Genomic DNA, 12,119 nt, shown 5'->3' with positions numbered 1-12,119 from the left:
CTTCCTTCCTTCCTTCCTCCCTTCCTTCCTTCCGTCCTTCCTTCCTTCCTTCCTTCCTTCCTTCCTTCCTTCCTTCCTTCATCCTTCTTTTCTTTTCTTTCTTTTTGAGTCCCGATAGAAAGGTCCAGAAGATTCTCCCTGATCTCATATAGGCTGGTTTAGGATTGAGTTTCCTTAAGGGGAGATCATTCCCTAGAGCCAAGGAGGAGCCAGAGAGTAGTTTGAGACTGAGAAGAGTCCAGGGCTCTGGCTGTGCTCTGCCCGCTGTGTGACCTTGGTCCGGTTACTTTATCTCCCTGTGCCTCCGTCTGTAACGGGAGGGGTTCAGGCCTAGTCTGGTCCTGCGTGAGATCTTGTTTTGAATTAAATAAAGCTGTGAACGCCGGGAGCTGGTCCTGACAGGTGATAAGTCTTGGATTATGTTTTTTATTTTTTCAACTAGGTTGCTCTGATTTTTTTTTTTTGAAAGCTTTAGGCTATCCAGCCAGGTAGAAAAGGAGAGGAAGCTTGTTTTCTGGCCATGTAGAGGTGAAAACTTACTTTTTGGAGACACAAACCATTCATGGTAAAGGGAGACGGACATCTCCAGGCGGGGAGCGGCGGCTGCCCCTCCTCTGTCCAGTCGAGGGACAGCTGTGTGGGTGGCAGGTTGCTGGAGTTTAACTTCTGGTCTTGCTAAGCACTGTGGACCCTGGAGAGACTCTTCTAGAAGCCTTCACCTCCTTGGCCTCCTGGGTTCAAAGTATTGCCTTGGCAAACCTTCCCTTGTCCACACACCGCTGTGACCAGGAATACTTGGAATTCGCGCTAGAAAATGGCGTTTCTCATCGTTTCTCCCGTAGCTCACTGATTTCCTTGACTGCCTTTGCAGAGAGGAGATCTTTGTGACAGAGTCTAAACATTTAAATATATGTATATATGCCATTTATTAAAATAAAAGGGGGTGTATGGGTGTGCGGTGGGCCTCCTACTGGGCTGCACAATACTGTCCAGTACAGGGCAGCACTTCCTGCAGGGCTGAGGGACGCACTGGCCTCTACTGGCGTCCTAGCTGCAGATTCCAGGGGTGGAGAGCAGAGGGGTGGGTGCCAGGGTCTGAGGGTAGGGCGGGAGGGGGGGTTTCTTAATTCGCAGGTGTCAGGTTTCTCCTCCTAAGTCCTGTCCTTAGGTCTGTCTTTACTTTTGTCCTGGGTGCCATGCAGGCCGGTCCTTCTGGCCTCCCTCCACTGCCCTGCTTGCTGTCTTCCGAGATAGCTAACGGATGCCTGTTCTGTTACGGTCTCACTGACGTCTCTTTGATGTGTCTTAAAAATTTTTTTTAAATAGCTTTATCCCTTTTAGTCCAAGCTGGAAAAGCATATATATATATATATATATATATATATATATATATGTATGTATATATTCTATATAATATATTTATCATATATATGTATATATGCTATATAATGTATTTATCAAAGTCCCTCAGATCTTTTTTTTTTCTTTTGCATGCAGAAAATTGGGTAGCTAGTGTTTCCCCTCCTTGCAAAAAATGAGAATTGTCCATCCCCGGATGGAGGAGGGATCCTGGGGACAAGCAGTCACTTCCCGGGGTGGGAAAGGAGGCCCCTGGAAATCAGAGAAACCCCTCTGAAGGGCCTAGGGTGCCTGGACCTGCCTGTGTCAGCCTGGGGCTCTGACATGGCCCAGTGATGCCCACATGAATGCCAGCCTGGCCCTGGGCCTAAAGTGGTCCTGTGATTGGTCGCATTTTACGTCCACCGGTAGTCTTGTGCCAAGGACTTCAAACCTGGAGACAATGTTGGTTTCACTGTTGTTGTTATTATTATTATTATTATTATTATGCCATGGGCTCTCTCCCTGATGTCAGCCTCTCTTAGTTAAAACACGGCCTCAGGCACATACATATTAAAACTTTAATTAAAGAACCAGTTGGTAAGGGAGCTCTGACGGGAGGGACCAGCACTTTCCGAGTGATGTTGGCAGCTCGATGTTGTGGTAGAGGTGACACAAGGGTTTGCTGAAGACACATCTATCTCTCCCCCTCCCTCCCCCACCTTCATGCTTTGGGTAGCTTTGGTCGGATTTTGTTACTGTTGTTTTTGCACTCATACTGAGGCTTGATTGAACTCAGGACCTTGTGGGCTTCCTCAACTACCGCTTGAACCACATCCACCCCCAGTCTGGCTTTTTGTTGGTTAATTGGAGATGGGGGTCTAGTCAGGCGGGCTTTGAACCGTGGTCTTCCAGCTCTCAGCCTCTCCAGTAGCTGGGATTTATGGCGTGAGCCATCAACCCGCAGCAGTGTTGCTTTGTTTTAAGCCAGGTCTGTCCCTTTCAGCTCGAGACACCCCCTGAGCCACTCTGTTTTATGGAAAGGGGTGGATTTTGGTGAAGAGGTGGCGAATCAATAACGGATGACTCAGAACATACCTCCATTAGAGGCCGGGCTCCCTGGAGAAGGCAGCCATTAAACAGGCGGTGGACATGAGTACCTTGCTAGGAAGGTGATGACCGCGGCTTCGGAATGAGGATGGAACGTGATCAAAAAGGAAAAAATAACAAACTGCTCCAGGAAGGGGAGGTTTGAGCTGAGCCCGCAGTGCAAAGCAGGAGCAGAGACATGTTGATCTACGTCTCAACAAGCGCTACTGCTTGGGTGTCAGCTCCGCTCTGGGCCCCGCTGAACGCAGTGGTGGGCGCGTGCGGACGGACCTCACCCACACAGGGGCGGCTTCTGTCTTGGAGCAGCGTCTGCCCCGGGGAGAATCAGAGAGAACTCTCTAGGGCTGTGTTTCTTTCTTGCGAGCTTTCAGAATATTGGAAGAGGGGAGGAAGGTTTGGACTTGGGTGCGTTGGCTTCTGTTTGAATCCGAACCCCGGGTAGCTCCCACTGGCTGGGTGGGGAGGTCCTGGCTCACGTAGGCCTCCTGTGGAGCCTCCTAGAAGCTCTTCCGTGCAAACCCTCAGGAACTGAGACCTGGGGACACACAGCACCCCCTAGGCAGGTGCTCCACCTCCTACTGTGGTTCTTACCCCCCCCCCCCCCGTGCCAGGAGGCCCACAGTGTGTGCCAGGTACCTGGCAGAGGTGCCCTTATGATATGGTGGGGGGGAGAGGGGAGGAAGGAGGGCAGGGCTGTGGTTGCTCTTCTAGAAGCATTCCAACCGTGTTGTTCCCACCCGGCCCTGGGCTGTTTAGCTTTCTTCAGTCTCCCTGAAGCTCAGCTGGGCTGGTGCACGTCCAGGAAGATCACTGATCATCCCAACCGTGCGGGGAGGCTTGGTGAGGCTGCAGTCTCTGACATTACTTCAGCCCGGAGCCTGGTATCCCGGCCGCCAGACTTCTGCGTGTTCCTCCGGGGTGTCAGGGGACTGATAGAGAAATCCAGAGCGGAGAGGGACGCGGGCTCAGCATCACGCGAGTGTTTGACGGAAGGGGCTGACAGACTCGGGTTCTCCGCCAGGAGTAGCGCCTACCGTGAGGGCCGACGGCGGCCATATGCAAGGCACTGATTGATTGGCAGAGAGAAACACTCATTTGTTAGACTTGTTATGAAAAATGACTGTGGAGGGCCGATTCAGCGGCCGCAGCCCTGGCTAGCCCCTAGTGGAGATTGCAGGGTTCTGGGGGGGGAGGGCCTGGGTCTATCCCCAGGGGATAGGCACCCCCGCTCCACCCCCCTCAGGATCCCCATGGGACAAGCCCAGCCCCGGGGTCTGAGCCATGGTCTGGTGCTAGGGTGTCCATGATGTGGCACGAAGTTGTCTTGGTCACAGAGGGGCCGGCCCCAGTGGCTCCTGCCAAAAAAAACGCCGCAGGCTGAGGGCAAAGATGCATCCGGACGGCTTTCCTGTCCCCACAGACCAGGGACCACCTGGGGACCTAGGGCTGACGCCTCACGTTAAGAACGGTGAGAGTTCTCGGTCAGATTCAGAGGGGTTGGTCCGTGTGTCTCGGAGCAGGTCAGCTCCGGACAAGAAGAAACACTTGACCTTGGCTGTGTTCCCCCATGGATGCCAATGTGTGTACACACACACATGCGGGCGGGCACGTGTACACGTACGTGTTTCCAGATGCCCAGGGGTGCAAGTTGTGAGCGTATGCGTGAGCCACATATACACACGTGTGTGGTGGTGGTGGGGGAGGGGGAGGAAGCGTAGGAGCAGAGCAGGGACTGGGCCCTGTGGGTGTCGAGGAAGGTTGCAGCATGGCTGGGCTGTGATGGCACATCCAGCGGACCTTGTGTTCTCTGGTCCGGGTCAGGCCCTTGGCGTCTGGTGACTGACAGCTCTGTGGCCGGGGCCAGACCCACTTCAGATGTATATCAACTCCCCTCCACCCCCCCCCCACCCCCGGCGCTGTCTCCCTCCTTACCCACTGTGGGCTGTCACTGGCTTTCTGCTACTGTCAGAGATTTTTATAAAATGCTGGGAAATGCATCCGGGGCACCTCCATTTTGGAGGATCTCCGTCTGCGTGCTGGTCTTGAAGAAAAGGAGCATTTCATTTTCATTTTTGTTGTTGTTGTCTTGTTATGGCCGGGGGTACGGGGGGAGGGCTTTTCCCTGGGCCTTCTCCCATTCACCCTTTCCAGGCAGGCATCCCCCGGGGTGCTATGTTCAGAAATAAACTCAGGGGAAAGAGCTCCGGGCTTGGATTCACTCTCCTCTACGTAACAGGAAGAGCGAGGGGCCACTGCTGCCCCGTGGCCTGCCCTGCGGGCGGGAAGATGGGGCCCACTCTAGAGACGGGGTCTCTTGAGCTCCTGTCCCCACTCAGTTTTGGGGTGTATGCTGGGGAGGATGAATTCTGGCGCTCACAGAGAGCAAGGTCTGGAACACAGGCCGGTCTTCAGAAACGTTGATGAAATGCCAGCAGGTGTCACTACGCCCTTGCTGGGGGAACGTTCCTCCCCCACCCCACATTCAACTTTCTTTAAAAAAGAGAAATAACCCAACATTAATTATTTTCAATAGCCAAAGGACCCGAGTGAATTTTCTTACACCCGTGAATGAAGTCTCCCTAAAACTGTGAGTTTTCATTGTTTCGATTTGAGGAGGAGAAATCAGCAAAATGCATGTCCATAAGGTGAATTTGTCTAAGCAATCTCACTGTATCCTGTAATTTTGTCTCTTCTTGCTTTTCCCAGCACCGTGGTTTTACCAATTGAAAGCCTAGGGAAGTTTTTCTTTTCCCTTCTCTTCCAGCCGTTGTTCAGACACTAATAATAGCCCCAGAATCCAGCTCAGCTTCTGAGAACCGACAGACAGGCTCTGCTAATTGTTTCAGCTTTTGATTTGAAAGCTGGTGTACAAAGCAGGGTGTGTGTGTAGGGGGCAGTGGAGAATATGGTTGGAGCTTCCTGATCTGTGCTCTGAGCTCTGATCAGAGACATCTAGGACATTTTTCTGGTTCTGAGTGCACAGCACAAGTATGTGTTACCCTCGGCTCCTCTGTGGACATCCATTTGGAAAAAGAAAGTTCTCCTGGAGTCTTTAGAACTGCTCATGCTCAGCACGCCTGATCAGGTGGCTTGCAGGACTGGCTGGTACAAATGCAGGGAAGCAGTTCCAGGTGGGGGGTGGTATGCACGTATGCATGTATGCATCTATCTATCTGTTTATCTTCCTAGTCCTGCTTCTTTTGCTTAAGGCTACTGCTCTATCACTTGGGCCACAGCTCCATACTCCTAGTTTTTTTTTTTTTGTATGTGTAATTTATTGGAGATAAACATCTCAGAGATGTGTCTGCCTGGGCTGGCTTTGAACTGTGATCCTCAGATCTCAGTCTCATTAGTAGCTAGGATGACAGGTGTGAGCTACTGGTACCTAGTGGGCGAAGTATTTAAAAGGTGGATTTGATGCTCACCTTGTTGCTTTGGTAGTTCAGAGGAAAATGGCGTGACGCGGGTGCTGGAAAAGAGTGCCAGTGTGCTGAGAAACCCCAGTCTTCAGCTGGCCTCTCCTCCCTGCGGCCAGAGGCTGTGGGGCTTCTTGTGCGCCCTTCCCTAGATACACAATGCACACGGCCCTCACTTATATACATGGGGGGCGGGGGGGGAGTGACTGGAGATATACAACCCTACTATCTTTCCCTTCCTCCTCCTCCTCCTCCTCCTCCTCCTCCTCCTCCTCTTCTTCCTCCTCTTCTTCTTCCTCCTTCCCTTCCTCTCCCCTCTTCAACTGTGAGATCAGGCTGCTGCTCAGAGATGGGACCAGATTTCACACGCACCCAGGTTTCACCAAGCCCTTTGCACACTCATGTAGTCTAGATTGGGTCTTTGTGTGTGGTGAGGATGGCTGGCACACCACGGCCGCCCAGTGACATCTGGACTCTGCCTCTTGACGGCTGCAGCACTGCCCTTCCCCCACCTTGACCCCCAAAGATGCTCCCAGGTATTGCCCAAGGCCCCCCCCCAGGGAGGAGGAGGAGGAGGACCTCTCTAACTGAAGACCACCAACTCAGCCAAGAGCCAATGTGCCCGGATGGCGTGTATGGATACCCCATAGACACGATTCCAGGAGTCACACAGGGTAGGGGTGGGGTGGCGGGGGTGAGGCAGGGCGTCCCCCCAATTCCAGGAGGCTCAGGGTGCCTGAGGTCAGGGTGCCCTCCCCCTGTCCAGCGGGCCCAGCGGGAACAGCTGCACACCCCCCTGTAGTGCTGGCCCTGGGGAGGGACAGATGGGCTTGTCCAGGCCGCAGACGCCAGCCCTGAAGAGCCCCAGGGAGCTTCCGAACCCACCTTCACGCTCCACTCGGTCACAGCCACGTCCTCCAGCGTGACTTTGAGAGTGGGGAAAACTCCCGCGCGAGAACCTCTGCCAGAGAGGAGTTAACAAGCCGTCTTCTCAGGGATGGCCAAGCCCTTGGGGCCCAGGACTCTCCCCGTGCGCTTTCCTCTGGCCTGGGCAATGCTCTGCCAGGCGCCGGACATTCCTCTGCAAAGGGCAGATATTCAGATACTCCTCACACCCTTCGCCAGCCACGCAGTCATCTAGGCGGGCACACAGGCCCGCACAGGAGTTTTGTAGGCTCTAGGCACATCACGGGCCAGATGTCCCTGCCCCCCCCCAAAAAAAAGAAAGAAAATCCCTGCCCAGACAATTCATCAAGCACGGGGCCAGCGCTCCAGCCTGACTGCGGCCTCCATTGACCAGAAACGCTCTCCCACGGGTGATGGATGACTCCGGGCCCACTCTTACCACACCTCTCCTGGGCCTCACTCCATCCACCCGGCCAGCTGGAGAGGCTATCCAAGGCGACATTTTCCTGGCACCCAGCGCCTTCCTGTGAAGAAGATGCGTGTGCCTTGCGAAGGAGCAAGGCCGGCCACAGGCCATTTGCTTACTTTCCTGGAGGAAGCGCTGGAAGGGGAAGAGGAAGAGCTGTCAACCAGAAGCCCCCCCTTTTCCCCCTCCTCCTCCATCGTAAGGATGGGGACCCAAGCAACGCGCGCGCAGCGCTGGCATTTCACACCAGCCTCCTCGCTCTCCTGTTCTTGTTTTCATCAGCCTGAATCTGGAGTCTCCCCCGCCTGTGGAAGGGGGGTGCACCCAGCGCAGGGTGGGACAAGATGTTCTGGGTGCAGCCAGCGGCGGGAGCCGGGGCGGTCCAGTTCCACAGAGGATGCTGGGAGGCCGTGGGCCAGGCCGGGACTGTGTCCCTTCTCTGAGTGGGGTATCCCTTTCTGGCCTGGGGCCCACAGGGGAACTTGAAATTTAGAGAAGGGAGACCGCAGCACCCTGGACGGTCAGCCCGGCGGTGGCCTGACCTGAGGTCTCGCAGGGCCTCTGTGTGTGTCAGCAGCGTTTACTCCTTGAGGAAGTCGGGGCCGCGAGCCGCCCGGTGACTAACACCGTGTCACCGCCGGCTTAGGAGTGTGGTGAAGATGTGACACGGATCTGCGAGTCTGTCAGCTTTCCGGGACCCTGGCTTCTCAGACGTCCCTGGGGAATCAGACCTGCAGCTCTTCTAAAACCAATTACTGGCCCATCTGTCTGGAGAGAGGGTCCGGGAGCTATTATTCACTTTAGACTTTTCTTCTTTCTTGCATCTATTATTGCCTGTTTATTTATCTAATGCCTAATTATCACCTGTCTACCATTTATCTCTATGTCTATGTCTACTTACCATCCATCTATCATTGACTATCATCTATAGGAAATCTGTTTATCTCTGTCTTCTGCCATCGAACACATATATCTGTCATCTCTATTATCTGTTCTCCATCTATCTATCTACATTTTCTATGTGTATGTATGTATCTATCTATCTGTGTATCTATGTATGTATATACTTATGTATATACTATCTATTATCACCTATGTCTGTCTATCTTTGTATATATGTATCTAACATCTATGTATCCATGCTTCTATGTGTCTATGATCTATGTATGTATGTATATATGTATGTGTCTATCTATCTATCTATCTATCTATCTATCTATCTATCTATCTATCTATCTATCTATCATCTCTAAGTACCTGGACACACACTAGGAATTTTACGAATCTAAGATTTTATCAAGTGAAATAAAATTCATTTAAATGAAACTGAACTGATTTGATGCAAGCACTTGGTATTTTAAATATTTTTCAGATAATTTCTGCAGAAAATCCAAGCAGAATTATTTACCTGTAGGGTTGGATGTTTGCGTCTTCTTCCTATTGAAGGTCACACTGGGCAGTCTGGCAGATCTGCGGGGCTGTGAGTTTAACCCTGGCCTCTCGTTTTGGCGCGTCTATTGCTGTCAGGGGGTGAGCGCTGCGGAATTCCACCCCGGGGTCCTCCACGCCCCTCATACACCGAGTCTGAGAGATGTAAAAATCAAAATCCATAAAGGAATAGAACCCACAGCAACTTTCCTGTCCCCAGAGCAGGCTGTGTGCCTGGAGGGAGAAGAGCAGATGGCCCGTGGGCTGGAACCGGTTGAGCCCAGCTGGGGTATGAGAGGGGCGCTGCCTCCCCCACCCCACTCCCCACCCCAGAGTCTGGCCAGGGCAAGTCCTGGAGCCCTGATCAGGACACAGGCCTCCATGTCGTGGCCACTGTCTGGCTTTTCTGGACCCTTGGATGAATCAGAGTTGGCCTGGAATCTGGCAGGAGAGCTGAGGATGAGTTCTTCATTTCCTGCTTGCTAGAGAGAAAGGAGGGTGCCGACAGAAGGTTGGAGGGTGCGTGGGGGACGAGGAAACCACTACGCTTGCCTGGCATGGCCCCAGCCTGGGGGGCGCAAGTCCTCGGAAGCCGGCTCAGGCCTTGGGTGGGCTTGGGTCCTGAGAGAGGGCAGGCTTTTCGCCCCTGAAGAATTACGAGCTTGCTTAGATTGCCCGGTTCTGCCACTGTGCTTCACAGCCCCTGGTTTGGCCCTGGGTTTGAAGAAAAGATAACAAAACTCTGCAAATTCACTAGTTTTGAATTATTTGCTCGCCAAAAAAACCCCCCCAAAACCACATTTTTTTTTTTGGTACAGCTCTTCCTTTATTTGGGTTATATATTACTTAGGTGTTGCTGCAGTAAAAAATTAGCCTACAATTAAAGACAAAATAGCATAGCACATGTCAGAGGGCACTTGGTGTGAGGGAAGGGTCTGTGTCAGGGTCTGGAAGGGTTGGGGGTGGGGCTGGAAGGGAAGATGAGGGATGGGGCAGGGAAGCATCTCCACGCTTGGTCATTGGCCATAGGGTGGCTGTAACCTTTAGCTTCCCAGTGAGAGAGAGAAAGGAAGAGATGGAGGGAAGGAAGGAAGGGAGGGAGGAAGGAAGGAAGGAAAAAAGGGAAAGGGAAGGGAGAGAGCAAGGAAGGAAGGAAGGAAAAAAGGGAAAGGGAAGGGAGAGAGCAAGGAAGGAAGGGTTCCGGAAAGGGAAGGGAGGGAGGGCAAGGGAGGAGGGGAGGAGGAAGGAGGAGAGGGAGGGAGAGAGGAAGGAAGGAGGGAAAGTGAGGGAGAAGAAAAAAGTCCAATAACTTTTTTTGGTTTTTGCTTTCCTTCATTACTAACACCTGGGCCTTAGGATGGTGCATTTATGATCATTTCTGGCCAGATACTGGTACATATGTAACATCAAGAGCTTATGGTTGACATAGGATCCATTCTTTGGGTTACATGTTACATGGTTGTGTGTGTGTGTGTGTGAGTGTGTGTGTGTGTGTGCGCGCGCGTGCGCTGGTCTTAGGGCTCAAGCTTGGGGTCTGAGCATTGTCTCTGAGTTTCTTTAGCTCAAGGCTAGCAATTTACCACTTGAGCCATCTCACTACTTCTGGCTTCTTTCCTGTTTAATTGGAGAAGAGTCTCATGGACTTTCCTGCCCCGGCTGGCTTCAAACCATGATCCTCAGCGCTCGGCTTCCTGAGTAGCTAGGATTATTATAAGTATGAGCCAGTGCCTGGCTCTAATATTTTGTTTTAACTTGTAAACACATACAAAATACATCACAGCCATTTTCCTGCGTACAGTTCAGGAGTATTAAGTGCACTCAAGTCACTGCTCAGCCCCACCACCATCCATTTCTAGAACTTTCTTTCATCTAACAGAGCTGGAGTTCCATCCTCCGCCTACAATTGCCCTTCGTCCTGTGGGCACGGGGAAACTGCCTTTTGGGCTTTCTGCCCCCACGAGTTTGATGTCCCGAGCATTTTGCCAATTGTCCACCAGCTTAGTGGTTTGAAGCCTCACAGTGTGGTGGGTTTGGCTCCACAGTGGAGGAGTTCATCTCCCTCCCCCCAAGATCCAGCCAAGATGGCCGCGGGGTGACAGATGGTCCTCCCTGGAGGTTTAGCGGATGATTCTCTCGGCTTTTTTCCAGCATGTAGAGGCTGATGGCATTGCTTGGTGCGTGGCCCCCAGCTCCATCTTCAAGGCCTGTGCACACCTCCTCTCTGTCCGTCACTCCCCTCCCTTCCCCCCTCAGATTCTTCTCCCTCCCTCTTGTACCTGGAAGGACCCTTTGATAACACCAAGCCCATCTGGGCAGCTCAGCACAAGCTCGCGTTTAAGGCCAGCTGCATGGCGAGCACGTTCGCTGGCAGGCTTAGTGGACAGACTCAAGTTGGAGGTGCTCTTGGGTTCCTGCATTCAGGAGGTGACTGGGTGAAGCCGGTGTGCGAGGACAGTGCTCTTCACCAGGGACCTGCGGCTGGGGGCCTGGTATCTGTGGTCTTGGCACCCTCCCTGAGTGGTACAGAGCCTCCGCCACCCCCTGGCCCCCACCAGGGTCCCTGAGGACCCTGGTAGTGCCCGCTCTGGTGGTGGATCCTTCTGGAAGGACTTTTGGCCCCAGGCAGAGAGATGATTTTTGGACGACTGATTCCAGATGGCTATGTGGCCAGTGGGGTCCTCCTCCTCCCCCTCCTCCTCCTCCCCTTCCTCCTCCTCCTTCTCTTCTTCCTCCTTCCCTTCCTCCTCTTCCCCTTCTCCTCCTCTTCTTCCTCCTCCTCTTCCTCCCCTTCCTCTTCCTCCTCCCCTTCCTCCTCCTCCCCCCCTCCTCTCTATCCTCTGCTGCCCCTTTGAAAGTCATACTTCTGTAAGTCCTTACAGAGTCTGAATTTGAGTATGCCATCTGTCTCTCCTGGAGACCTTGAGTGTTGAAGGTATTCTCATTGGAAGCTAAAAAAGAAAGAAAGAAAGAAAAAAGAAAGAAAGAAAGAAGGAAGGAAGGAAAGAAAGAAAGAGGAAGGAAAAAAAGAAAGAAAGAAATCAACAGCAAGAATTTAAGCATCTTAAATTAGCATGGATTGAAGCTCTCTAAGCACATGACTGCCTTGACCAACACGTGTGTGCAGATCCCGATTCCCAGCCCTCACAATGTCTTCAAGACTGTGGTTCTTGGCTTCCTAGCCGAGAAATCGCTCTGAACATGGGATGGTTGTCTGTCTGTCATCTGTTTGTCTGTCTATATCCAGCTAATTAATTTTCATCAGTGCATATTGGTTATAGAAGAGGGGTTTCATTTTGACAGGTCCATACAGAGCCCCCCTAGCCAAATTCTTCCCTCCGTCCCTTGCCTTTATTCCCCCTTCCCAAAATTGTGCAGTTAGTTTTTTCTCTCCTTCCTTCCTTCCTTCCTTCCTTCCTTCCTTCCTTCCTTCCTTCCTTCCTTCCTTCCTTCCTTCC

Source organism: Dipodomys ordii, unplaced genomic scaffold (genome assembly GCF_000151885.1).
Source record: "Dipodomys ordii isolate 6190 unplaced genomic scaffold, Dord_2.0 Scaffold14, whole genome shotgun sequence".
Taxonomy (NCBI): Eukaryota; Metazoa; Chordata; class Mammalia; order Rodentia; family Heteromyidae; genus Dipodomys; species Dipodomys ordii.
This window is presented reverse-complemented; position numbering follows the sequence as displayed.